The 11,609-nt window shown below is 46.0% G+C and overlaps 1 protein-coding gene across 1 annotated transcript in view; it reads left to right on the top strand.

Moving 5' to 3' along the window:
- The first annotated feature begins 5,423 nt into the window (after positions 1 to 5,423).
- YWHAZ (tyrosine 3-monooxygenase/tryptophan 5-monooxygenase activation protein zeta) overlaps positions 5,424 to 11,609 on the top strand; it is a 41,680-nt gene continuing 35,494 nt past the window's right edge. The window contains exon 1 of the mRNA XM_018559364.1: positions 5,424 to 5,668. The gene's annotated coding sequence lies outside the window, so the exon portion shown is untranslated. The remainder of the gene's footprint in view (positions 5,669 to 11,609) is intronic.

Below are 11,609 nucleotides of genomic sequence, written 5' to 3'. Positions count from 1 at the left end.
CATGACATTTTCTGAGGGGATGTGGCTTGTCGAAAAAGGGACAGCAGTAACTTGGATCCTTAGTTCTCACCACCATCACCACTATGGGGAGGGGGGGTTGTTAGTGGATACAACTCCCTTCTTTCTAATCAAGACAAAAGTCTCTATACTTATTTGTAGGGTTCTCTCAGAAGTGAGGAATGTTTGTGTTCATAGTTTTGAATCTTGGGTCGTTCTTAGCCTTAGCTATACCTTTGGTAATCTCAGAGAAAAAAAGAAAAGGGTATACTTTGAGCAAGCTTTTGCCCATTTTTCTTGGAGGCAGTAATGCAATTTTGCTACTATTGGGTTCACACCAAGCCTGGTAGGTGTGGGTCATCCTTGGAAGTTTCAAGCTCAAGAAGATCATTACTGATATGGAGCTTGTCTGGATCATGGATATGAACAGTTTTAGGTATCTTCACAGTCTGATTAACAGATTATGTTTTGGCATAAGTGGGATGTTGAGGAACGAACTACTGACATAAACATGAACCTCCAACTCCTGTACTTTTCTGGTCAATCTTCGAATTTTATGAGAGCGCTGTTATTAAAGGAGAACTATGGGGTTAGGGCTTTTCCTCATAGTTCTACTTAGGGTAACGGGAGGACACAAACTAGCGTCCTCCCGTCACCCTAAGCTCAGTATACCGCGAGCTACAGCTTGCGGTATACTGAGACGCCGCAGCTGAAGCGGATCCCGACAATTGTGCCGGGATCCGCCCAGCTGCGTGAGTGACAGCTGGCTCTGCCTATCTAGAGGCAGAGCCAGCTGTACCCGCCCTCTCCCCTGTCCGTCCCTCCAGTTAGCACTAGAGGATTGGAGCGGGGAGGGGGGAATCCAGCCACTTCCCACAGGCAGAGAGCTGTGACAGGATCGAGAAGTGAGCGAACGCCGGTATGTGTTCGCTCACTTCCCGATCTACTGAGCCGACCTGTGACAGTCTCATTGTCACAGGTCGGCTAGAACTATGAGGCGAGTGAAAAGCACTCACCTCATAGTTCTACTTTAAGCTCTCTGCTGGTCAAGTACCTTGCATGGTCTGATGTATCATTTCTTTAAGGTCTTGTCCCCATGTGTCCGATTCCCAGGTGTCAAAAAAGAAATTGCAGGAGTGAATGGGTTCAGTGCAGGCCAAAGTTTGGTGTCCGGAGATCTTGTGGTGTGGATCTTGGGGAGCATTGCCCCATTCACACTGAGCGACATGAAAATCGCGTGACTTTGAGCGACGAGCGATATTGAGCGATGTGTCGCGCGACTTCCTCCTATTGGGCTGTATGCAATCAGGCGCAATATCGCTCAAAATCGCTCGAAAAAAGGGTCATGTAGGCGACAAGCTACCAGCGACGAGCTACGAGCGATATTGAGCGACGAGATGTGAACTGCTCCATTGAAATGGATTGGAGAAGCTACATAGAGCGATATCGCGTGGAAATATGAGCGATATCGCTGCAAAAATCGCTCCATAAATCGCTCAGTGTGAATGGGGCCTTAATGTCACTTTAAAGCCCATTTCCACCTTTGCGGAGGTATTTTTTTAAAACATATGCCAGCAATGTACACCAAGTGAACATGAAGCAGACATATGCAGTTGCCGTATATGAACACAGAAACATACATTTTGTGTTAGCTTTCCTTTTCATGTTCTCATGGAAATGGGAATATGGGCTCTGTGCTGTGCAAGCAAGCACACACACACTGCATTGTGTGCAAAGGCAGAGCTGGTGTTTAGTGATCATGTTACAATGGGTCACAGGGAGGGGGACAGCTGTATACAGTCTGACTCTGTTGCCGGAATGAATTTCCCAAATTAATTTCCTGGAGAAATGTTTTAATTTTTAGGCTTCAGGCCTAATAAAAACTTAATTAACGTGATATTAAAGTCAAAAACTTTTTTCCCTCCCCCCAATGTTAGATAAGGACTTACCTTAAATGATGTCTCTTAATACGATCTTCCTCTTCTTTCCTGTCCTTTTCAGCCTTCTCTCCAGCGATGCTGCGGGTTTCCGTCCAGCGCTGACTCCTCTGTCCTTGCTGGCATTTCCTGTCCCACCGTGTCTGCATGCGGGTGCACGCGTCCATAGACGTACCTTGTGTCTCTCCTCGTTTCCCGCCCGAAGATCCGAACTGCGCATGCGCCCGCCCCAAGATGCTTTGCGGCCACCCGGGCATTTTCGGACGGGAGCGCGCGGCGAAGACAGGGGTAAGTTTAAACCGCTTTTAAAGCGTTTTTTTTTGGCATATACCTACTGCTTGCTGAGGGTTTAGAAACCCTTTACAAAATGAAGGAAGCCTGCAATGTGAGTCATGAAAATGTGCATCATCACTGCACCTCTACATTGCAAGGGTGTGGAATTCGTTCAATAAAGAATACCTGTCACCTCCAAATGCTATCACACAGGGCTTGATAGCAATAAAGTTTAAGTGAAAAAAGTAAAAAATAATAAAAATAAGCAAAAATAAATAACTAATTAAAAATGTTACTAAAAACAAATGTAAAAACAATAAAATAAATGAAATTTTTTTTTTTTACAAAGTAAATAAAAATGTAAACCAGCCCCGCTTCCCCCATCATTTGCATGCGAATAAACGCGCAGTGTTTTCAACCGCGATCATGTGCAACCGCACAGGCAGGGCACGACTGGGGTGCCAATAGAAAATAATGGCACTGCCAGCGCAATCGGCGGTGTTGTGCGATCAGTGACTGCCAGGTCATCATGCACGAATCTGAGCGGATGGCTGGGCGATCACGGAATCGCACACCACCGCCGATCGCCCTGGCAGTGCCATTATTTTCGAATGGCACTCCAGTCCCGCCAGGCAGATCGCACGGTTTCCCGCCGCAATACCGCCCGGGCGGTCCCACGCAATCGCGGTCGAAAACACTGCACGGTGCTTGTGGCGAAAAAAGGTACATGTACCTTTTTTCAGCGATTGCCACGCAGATGTAACCCCATACATGCGGACGCAACCGCTGTATGCAACCGCACATGATCGCGCTCCCCGGGATTGCACCAACCCTAAAGGGTAAATTAACTTTCCCAAGTAATTTGGGAAAATGGAATTACCCGCACAAATCTCCCTCCCGCTATACTTACCTTTCGGCGAATGGTCCTTCCCGTCCACCAGTACAGGTGTACTATCTGTACCTGTTCTGTATATTCTGAATTTCGCTCGCAAATTGCACACTCATTGGTCAACGCAGTCACCTGACGACGCTGACCAATGAGAAGCGCTTCTTAGCACTGCTAAATACGGTTTTGGTTAAAATTATTTTTTTGCATCAGGACAAGTAGATTGTCATGAGGGACAAGTAGATCGGGCCCCCACTTTAGTCCTTGAACAAGTAGTTTTTTCTAAAATTTCCACACCCCTGCATTACCACAATAAGTGTTAATTACTTACAAAGGTGGAAATGGACTTTAAGGCCTATTTTTTAAACCCTAAAATGTATCATATTGCAGCTTTCCAACTGTTAGACATGGTGGCTGCATTAGTTTTCTTTCCTTGTTCCTTTATTTTCACATGATTATCTGGCAGATAAGTATTTTTCAACTTCCTTTAACAGACCAAACTGTCCAGCAACAGTGACAGTTATGGGGTTGAGACAAATGATTTAACACTGACAGGTGTAATTACAATTAGGGATATACCGGTACCGAGTACTCGCCCCAAATACTCCGATACCAGAACTTCCGGTCAGAGTGAGATTTCCCTCTGACTGGCAGGGCTGCGAGGGAGCATGGATCCAGCTTCCCAGCTAATCAGGAAGCTGGGCGGCAGGTTATGACCTGCCTCCTGATTGGCTAGGAAGCTGGCTTCACTTATTGCTAGGCAGCCTGGCTTTCTGATTAATCAGGAAGTGGGTTATGATGTGATGCCCAGCTTCCTGATTGGTCAGGAAGCCAGGCTGACTAGCATGTGAAGCCGGCTTCCTAGCCAATCAGGAAGCCGGGCGGCACGTCATGACCTGCCTCCCTACTTCCTGATTGGCTAGAAAGCTGGCTTCATTTGTTGCTAGGCAGCCTGGCTTCCTGACCAATCAGGAAGCCGAGCGGCACATCATGATTGGCCAGGAAGCCGCGTGAGTGAAGTAAAGCCGGTATTCTGTCGAACGCCGACTTCCCAGGCAATAAGAAATCTGGAAGTGGGTTATGACCCGCCGCCTGGCTTCCTGATAATCCGGGACCATGGATGCCGGTATCGGTATTTGGTGGGAAAAAATATCAGTACTCGCACTCAATACCGAAAAACCAGTAACGGTGCATCCCTAATTACAATGTTCAGCTTTTATTTGTGTAAAATCTTCTTCCCAAAGGGAAAATAAAACTGATGCTGTAACTGCTCATTACCTGTTATCTGGCGTTCAGCTTCGATGTGTCCCATCTAAATGTAATAGTCAATCTACCACCACCCTCCCCACAGGATGACAATGCTGCTGTCCAAGGGTGGCTCCATTGCCTCTTCAGGACAGGAAGTATGTTCCTGGCCAGGTCACCAGATGAGAATAGGAAAAAAAAAACTAAAAAAGGAAAACTAAGGCAGACACTACATTGAAGGATTGGTAAGCTGCAATATATCACATTTTTTTGCTTTAGGGGTTAGATGTGAATAGGAACACGTAACGAACATATGGAGGGGTTTTCCTAAATTTGACTGCAAAAGTGGAAATACACTTTAAGCTGGCCATACAATTGTAGTTTTTTTTCCCCCCTCACTTAGTCCTGTCTGTGCTGAATGAGTGAAATAAACACTCAATTTCCCCATCAACCCTGGTGGGCCATTGTACTCTGTCGGCGCCCGTCGCTGGCATAATACCTGAACGGTGACCACAGCTGCTTGGCTGCAGTCACTCTTCAGCCACCAATTTTCAGCCCAGCTCCTCCTACATACAAAAATAGATTTTAGCCAAATGCAGAGGTGCAAACGGGGCCACCACAGCTCAGTGGTGCATAGCTAGCTTTTAGATTGTAAGCTCCTGAGGGCAGAGACCGATGTGAACGTACGGCTGCGTAAATCATCCTCGCTGCATATAAATGCATGCAATATTTAGAATGAGACGACTAATGGCAGCCTTCAGGACAGCATGCCAAGCTTAGAGCTCTGCTTCCATTTCCTTTGTACATTTATGTTCTTTAAAATTTCCAGTGACAGAAGAAAAAAGAACTCGCCCTGGCTTTCCACACCCGTGAAATGAGAGCTTCACATTACATGCTCTTATCCACCCCCCTCCAATGTGTCCGCTCCATGCTTTCTGTTACAGTCAGGACGCGTCTCACCCGCCTTCTCTGCCATTCTTACACCAGCAGCAAGGCCCCAGCAAGCCAGTTGTGTGACTCTGCAAGCGAACAGGGCCCGCGTGCACGAGCGCCCCACCCCACCAGCGCCGCGCGCTCCCGCCCGCCTCGGGGACGGAGCGCGAGACCCCAGGCAGGCGGTTATTCTGCCACCCAGTCAGCGGTTGCCATAGCAGCGCTTGACGTCACTCTCCGGCCCCTGCTCAGCGATTGGAGGAAACCCCGTGGATTCGGTTAGAGCTTTGAGCGCTCGGAAGAGGACCGGACTCTCCTCCCAGCGGCAGTAGCCAGAGAGACGCGCATTCGCCCAGCCCCGGGGACTCCGACCACCGCCAGTAGCTCTCCGCGACAGGTACGTGCCAGGAGGGTGACGGGCGAAACCGGGACATACGAGGAAGGGACGGCCAATGGCGGAGGGGAAGCATTGTTCCTATAGAGCAGGGAGGGGGCTGAGGGGCCTCTCGCTGTCCTTTCACTCCCCCATCCCGTCTTATGACTGATCATCTATCACAATTGGAGCTGTTGCCCCTGGCAACCATTCAGATTGCTTGCTCCCTTTGGGCTTGGTCGGTCTCGGTAGGGAATGGCTCCTTTTTTTTCTTTTTTACCTCCTCAGGATGCTGATCTATGAGAATAGAATGTGATGGCAGGCTTCATTTTGCAGGTAAAATGATGGCAAGGGTTTGATTGCCAATTTTAATCAGTAGGGCTCCATTAGGGGAGGGGGTGTCGGATCAGTCTAGGCCCCCTCCCCAATTGTGAAGGTACTACAAGTCCTATCATGCCTCTCATGGCTCCATGGGGCGAGGTGACATGTGCCTGAACCGAAAGTCCCACAATGATCACCCAGACCTAGCTGGGTGACCCCAACAAGAACCTGCACTGCTGTCACTGCCCTGCTGCTACATCCTGCCTGGGAGTGACCGTGCCTGGAGCCGGGTGGAGATTTTCCAGCATTATGGAAATTCTCTGAACTCTTTTTGCACAATCCTCTGCACACAGCCGCTCCTCTGGGAACAAAATTGTGCATCGGGCGGCCGCTTCTCTTTGCTTCCCAGATCTATGGACAGCTTCATCAACCCCAAAGCAAGATGGATTTGTCCCTCACCTTAGGTGACGACAAGCAAACTATCCCCCCGCCCCCCCCCCTTGCATTGAAAAGCTATGCAGCACAGTAATGGTAACATACATGGAGCCTTATACCTGGCTCTGGACGGTTTATTAGGTCTCGGGAGGGCAAGATGTGGAACAATGGCTTCTGTGGTGTATAGCTTGTAGTGCAGATACAGAACAACCTTTCTATGTAGAGAAAAGGACACTCCCTCCCATCATCTCCTCCTTCCTAGCACCCCATATAAGGAGGCTAGGCTGATCTCATCGCCCTATTCTATCTACTAAGATCCCTTCTTTCCTTTCTGCCCATTGTAGCTGCATTTAGAATTGTGCCTGTGTTCATCTTTGGCACGTGCGCTGTATTCCGCATGGTCCAGCAATGTATAGATCTACACCGTGCAGGGCTGTTGCATGCAGCGTCCTCCACTCCCTCCCTCCCTCCATGTTGCATCGATGCAGTTTTTTTTTTGCAGACATTGCAGCACAGGTGAGGCCGCCCCCTCCTCTTCTTCCTCCTCCTTCTGTGTCCCCAGAGAGGAAGGGAGGTGTCTCCTGTGCGATCATCTTCTCTGTGCTGGGTCAGTGGCGAGTAGACAAGGTGACAGTGGCCATGTTCCGGGGAGGGCTGAACACAAAGGAATTGTGTTGTATTGGAGGCAGTGCTACCATACACTCCTACATTGTATCGCGCTACAGCATAGCAAGATTGCATTGCATTTTTTTTGTGTGTGTGTTTCCGGCTGGGTAGACTTCAGCCATCAAATAACACATTATTATTACACCAGGCCAGCTTTTACAAGAAGGATTAAGGTCAATGTGACCTCTCTATAAATGCAGCAGTACCATGCTTAATGCTGGCAGTGTTAATAGCTGTATGTGATTAATCATAATGAATTCTATGGCACCATCCTCTCCACAAAGAGGAAAAACGACGCATAAAACGCGACGACGGCTCTTCCTGTGCAAGTGATGAGTGGCAGAGAAATATATACGATCGCATAGATAAGTGGGTGGTGGTGAATAAAGATCTTGATCTGGTTTGTCCTACTAATGAGGGAATGTTGTAGCAGTCGAAGAATGGCCATTGTAAATGCAGACCGTGCCCTCGGTGACCAGAGAATAGGCTTTTCCAGACCTGTACATAGCTGCTGTGCACCTCCCCCACACATTCCTATCACTTGGGGGGAGAGGGAGGTGTTCAACGAAGTCTCGCAGGTTCCTTATTCATGTGAAGCTCAAAGGTGTGATTTCTACATCTGAGATTACCTTAAGATTTCACGGAAAGAGTCTTTGTAGCAACTGCCTATTGCCGAGTGGGTGGGGTGATTCTTAGGTTTCCCGGAAGAGGGGTCTTCAGTAGATGTCTTGGCTTCCTTTGAGAGGATGTAAATGTTTGAGTGTTTCCAGATGGGTATAGTGGGTTTGTTTGAGCTGAGATTTCCGTAGGAAACATGTGAAACTATTTTTTTATGTAACAATGTAGCATTTTTATTGTAACCCCTTCTGGTTTCTATCACACGGTGCTGCAGTGACTCGGCTACCTGTTATGGTTTTCGTGCATTGAAATGCCATAGGTTACCGGACATTGCTCAATGTGCTATAGTGTCTTGTGCAGAGGTTGTATGGTGCTTTTATCTAAGGCCAGGATTAGGTGTAACCTCCAATGCAAAGGATGCGTGGTGCTTTTATTTAAGGCCAGGAGTAGGTGTAGTCTCTCATACATAGGTTGGATGGTGATTTATTTAAGGCCAGGAGTAGGTGTAGCCTCCAATGCAAAGACTGCATGGTGCTTTTAAGGCCAGTATTGGGTGTAGCCTCCTATGCAAAGGTTGCATGGTGCTTTTATTTAAAGCCAACATTAGGTGTAGCCTCGTCTCCATAGGTTGCATGGTGCTTTATGTAAGGCCTTTATTAGGTGTACCTCTCGTGCATAGGTTGCATGGTGCTTTAAGGCCAGTATTGGATGTAGCCTCTCCTCCATAGGTTGCATGGTGCTTTATGTAAGACCGGTATTGGGTATAGCCTCTCCTCCGTAGGTTGGTGCTTTAATTAAGGCCAGGATTAGGTGTAGCCTCCAATGCAAAAGTTGCATGGTGCTTTAAGGCCAGTGTTAGGTGTAGCCTCCTATGCATAGGTTGCATGGTGCTTTATGTGAGGCCTTTATTAGGTGTACCTCTCCTCTATAGGCTGTATAGTGATTTTTTTTTTTTTTTTTTTAAAAAAGGCCTTTATTAGGTGTAGCCTCCTATGCAAAGGTTGCATGGTGCTTTATTTAAGGCTTTTATTAGGTTAATTAGGTGTAGCCTTCTATGCAAAGGTTGCATAATGCTTTATTTAAGGCCATTATAAAGTATAGCTTCTTGTCCATATGAGGTAACCTAGATATTTCTTTAGATGGTTACTTTGTGATCTGCTTTTATAAAACAAGAAGGCATATATGTAAAACCTGATTTCTTAGTGCCTGGCGCAGCTTGATTGTAAAATGATGAAAGGGCTTATTAATGTCTAGGATTTCTATATCATCTCTCTATCCCTGTAGTGTTTTTCTGCACCCTTTGCAAGCACACCAAATGATCCTTATTAAAGATGGATTACAAGAGCAGTGGTAGGTGGAGCTAATCTTCATATAAACCTTTCTTCGAGATGAAATGGCTGGCATATGCAATTAGCGAGGCCTCCACCCTCGCTATAAAACCAGCGCGTCTAGGCAATGTCTGCTGTATAAAACTCTGCTCCCTAATTCTTTTCTGCAAGTAGCCGGACACATTACAAACAGGTAACACAGGCTGATCCGGGTGCGGCCCTACTCATTTTCCAGGCTTTTTTTTTTTTTACCTGCAGACTACGCTGTCCCAAACATTGCCTGGCTTCCTATCTCTTCTTCCATTCACTGACTGGGAGAAACCCTTTTTTATTTTTGCTTCCTCCAAGTCATGGATTAAAGTTAATTTCCTATTGGATTAGCATTTTGCATTTATTAATAAATTTTCTCCATTTTGCTGATTTTTTTTTTGTGGATACATTCAAGCTCAGTCATACAGCACAAAGAGTTTATCTCCTGAGCAGGGAGGCTCTGGAATAGCGGCACAATGTGGTTTCTTTCTTGGGGTGTGGTGACTTGTTCATATTTGTACATTTTGTGGTTCCTGTTCATACATGTAAAATATCTCACGGCTGTTGGATACGACGACTCTTTTGCATGCCTCTCTAGCTTTTCCACATTGCTTGTAGAGACCGGCTCAGTAGTGGATCAGCCAGCCTATGACAAGTACGTTCTGTGCCCGCCACTGTCCTGCTGGATTATGGATAATGGAGGGGATCTGAGGATACACAAAGGCTGTATTTCGATCAGTTGACAAAGTGGAACCCCACTGGCAGTCATACATTACAGAGCATGGTAACGTATGACCAAATGTTTCTGTAAGGTTGCCGGTTTTAGATTCCAGTAATTCCCAGCTCGTCATTAGCCGAGCATTGGTGGCAGGAGTACTGTAGGATATTACATAGCCTGGGAATATGCATGTGCTGAGAGGATGTTAATGACATGTAGCTTGTGATGTGGGACCAGTCCTAATTGCTGAGAATGGCTTAACCCTTGCACTGTCTGTGTTTTTTCTTTGCATAGCTAAGCTGTGGAAAAAAACTAGCTGGTGCATCTTATTGAAATAGAAGTCTCATGTATCCGTGTGTTTTGAAGTAACTGGCAAGTACTGCTTTCTGCCCCCGTTGCAACCATCTATGTTAAGATGTGCCCAAGAGATTGAAAAGCTGGAATCTGAAAGTTTAAATCTGTAGAGCAGTAATTAGGGGTTTTATTTCCGATATTATGAGGCTCAATGGATGATATCAAAATATCTTTAACGTAAAGTGACTATAATGCTCCAAAACCGAAAAGCTCAAACCTGCACTTTCTGGCTACAGTCTGGACCCTAATGGATAATATCAGATTCAGGTTTATAAGATTAGATGGCTTGGTTTTCTTTATTGATTTATAGAAGATGGCTACTTTGAAAGTGAAAGCAAGTGAGTGTTCTTCCTCTTTTTTTTTATGCCAGTTTGTAGTGTGTGTGTCCTAAGACAGGGCTGGGCGAATCCCAGGAGCCAGGTAGCCAATACTCCTTATAAATTACAGATGGCTTCTTTGAGATTTTCTCTAATTGGCATGCATCCGGCTCCTATATAAAAATATAAATTCTGTTGGCTCATGGATTGGACTGACTGGCTGCTGAATTCCTTATTCATTTGTTCACCCTCACCCTAAGCAGTTTTAGTTATGTAACTTGAAATTGCTTTCTTCTATAGTGTGCATAGAGCAGCTATATGGATTGAGGTTTTATACTGTTAGTCTAAATCTGAATAGCAAATGAGCCATGTCCCTTGTAAGAATCAAACAAAGAACCAAACCTTTCTTCAACTCTTCTGTAATTATTAAAACAGAAGCAAAAAAAGCTTTCTGCTCATAGTGCATAAGGGATTTGAGAGTAGGAGATGGTGTAGAACAAGACGTGCGAAGGTGTGCATTTTACCTCTCCAAGTTCATCAAAGGGTCCGCTGGAAATCTGCAAAAAAAAGAAAATCCACGTTCTTTTCCTTCTTTGTATTATCTGTTTCAGGTGTGCACTGTTTAAATGCTCCATGTAAGGAAGGATTTGTCAGGGGTAGCCAAACTCCGACCCTCCAGCTGTGGTGGAACTACAAATCCCATGATGCATCTCTCTCTGGGAGTCGTGGCTGTGAGAATCTTGCAATGCCTCATGTGATTTGTAGTTATACCACAGCTGGAGGGCCGGCGTTTGGCTACCCCATGTGGAAGTAAAGCTCTACGGCTAAATTCTCATCTGCGCGACCTGCCCAAAAATTTGAGTTTTTTTGTTCTGCTACTCTTCTAATATAGAGAGCACAGTCAGGTCTGACATCACATTTCTATACTACTGCCTGTGAGTGGATAGTGAAGGAGCAGCAACACATTGATGAGGTCAGCACTATGATCTCCCATCCTGTTAACCAACACCCTTATATTTAAAGTGTAGTACCACTTTTGCAGTCAGATTTGAGAAACCCACCACTGTTATGTGCTCCTATTCACACAGCATATCTAAAAAGAATTGTAAAATATGTTTCTTACCTTTTTTTAAAAATGTTTCTTTGGTGAAGGTCTTTATGCAGATTCCAGGCTACTC

This window comes from Nanorana parkeri, unplaced genomic scaffold, assembly GCF_000935625.1.
Source record: "Nanorana parkeri isolate BGI_ZX_2015 unplaced genomic scaffold, ASM93562v1 scaffold16, whole genome shotgun sequence".
Taxonomy (NCBI): domain Eukaryota; kingdom Metazoa; phylum Chordata; class Amphibia; order Anura; family Dicroglossidae; genus Nanorana; species Nanorana parkeri.
The sequence above is the reverse complement of the archived record's forward strand: the minus strand, read 5'-3'. Positions and strand labels throughout refer to the sequence as shown.